The sequence below is a fragment of the Elephas maximus genome, chromosome 17 (assembly GCF_024166365.1).
Source record: "Elephas maximus indicus isolate mEleMax1 chromosome 17, mEleMax1 primary haplotype, whole genome shotgun sequence".
NCBI classification, from domain to species: Eukaryota; Metazoa; Chordata; class Mammalia; order Proboscidea; family Elephantidae; genus Elephas; species Elephas maximus.
Window position 1 is genome coordinate 21,567,470 of NC_064835.1, and position 1,861 is coordinate 21,569,330.

A 1,861-nucleotide genomic window follows, 5' to 3' on the forward strand; every position below is an offset into this window, starting at 1 on the left:
GTCGATATTCAACTCATATCGAGCCTATGTGAAAGAGTAGAACTACTCCATATGATTTTCTAGGCTATAGTCTTTAAATATTCAGATTTCTAGGTTTTTCAACAGCAGAGCCACTTGGTGGGTTTGAACTGCCAACCTTCCGGTTAGTAGGCCAGTGCTAAACCATTGTACCACCAGGGTCAGAACACTCAATATTCTAAGTTATCAGAATAGTTCTTTGGATGTTCAGAGGCTGATCAGTACTAAAACCCAGTCTTAGAGCACAGAAAAAAAAAAGATAAAATTCCATCTGATGTTTATTTGCATAACCCGTAAAACTAAAATCCCAGACTATTTAACTTCCAACACAGAGCAGGGACGGGGGAGATAATTGGAGATACCTGAATGATAAGACTTGCACCTGTTCCACACTGCATAAATAAATGCTTACCTCAAATTTCTTCTTCTCTTCCTCCATAGAATTCCCAGAGGAAAATGACAGCAGGAAATCACTCCACAGTGACCGAATTCATCCTCGCTGGGCTAACAGACAAACCAGAACTCCAGATGCCCCTCTTTCTTTTCTTCCTAGGAGTCTATGTGGTCACAGTTGTGGGGAACCTGGGCATGATCACACTGATTGGGCTCAGTTCTCACCTGCACACCCCCATGTACTATTTCCCCAGCAGTTTGTCCTTCATTGATCTCTGCTATTCCACTGTCATTACCCCCAAAATGCTGGTAAACTTTGTGACAGAGAAGAACACCATCTCCTACCCCGAATGCATGACTCAGCTCTACTTCTTCATTTTTTTTATTGTATCAGAAAGTCATATGTTGGCTGTGATGGCATACGATCGCTATGTTGCCATCTGTAAGCCACTGCTTTACAATGTCACCATGTCTAATTAGGTCTGCTCCTGGTTGGTAATTGAGGTATATATGATGGGCTTCATTGGTTCCACAGCTTACACAGGTTGCATGCTAAGAGTGGTTTTCTGTAAAGCTAAAACAATCCATCATTACTTCTGTGATCTTTTTCTGCTATTGGAGCTCTCCTGCTCTAGCACTTATGCCAATGTATTGGTCATTTTGTGCCTCGGTGTATTTAATATTCTTGCACCAACCTTGACTATCCTTGGCTCCTATGTCTCCATCATTGCCAGCATCCTGCGAATTCGCTCCACTGAGGGCAGGTCCAAAGCTTTCAGTACGTGTAGCTCCCACATCACGGCAATTACAATTTTCTATGTTACCACAGCATTCATGTACCTGCAGCCATCAAATGTCAGCTCCACGGTCCAAAGCAAAGTGTCTTCTGTGTTTTACAGCAATATTGTGCCAATGCTGAACCCCCTGATCTACAGCCTGAGGAATAAGGATGTCAAACTTGCTCTCAGGAAAATCATTGAAAAAAGACTATTTTGTGTTAGCAAAGATTTCTAATTCTTGGAGAAGATTCAGTTAGGTAGAGGTCCAGAGAATGCAACATGTATATAGAAGCAACAAGATTATTGTAACACATGATTATTTGAAAGAAAGCTCCCAAGGATAAGACTAGATTCATAGTGTCACATAGAGAGCTGTCACATGGAGGGCAGTGTCAATTCTAGGAAATCCTGGAGGTCACCCATAGTAAGTAACCCATATTACCTTTAGTCATTTTCTTAAAAATCTTCAAAGGCCTTCACGTGGGGAGATTATAATTAATATACATGGGATTTGGCACTTTGTTAGATAAGGCTTGCCAATCATAAATCATAAAATGATCTGTTTGGTCTGTATCCTTTAATCTTCTTTAAACTTTTTGTTTTGGCCCTTGTTTACCAGTGAGTATATAAGCAAATTCTTGTAAAAAAAAAAAAGAGGTATCTCTATAATA

The 1,861-nt window shown here is 40.4% G+C and overlaps 1 pseudogene; it reads left to right on the forward strand.

Annotated features, from left to right (window-relative positions):
* The first annotated feature begins 474 nt into the window (after positions 1-474).
* On the forward strand, positions 475-1,425 carry LOC126061057 (olfactory receptor 150-like; annotated as a pseudogene).
* Positions 1,426-1,861: the final 436 nt, after the last annotated feature.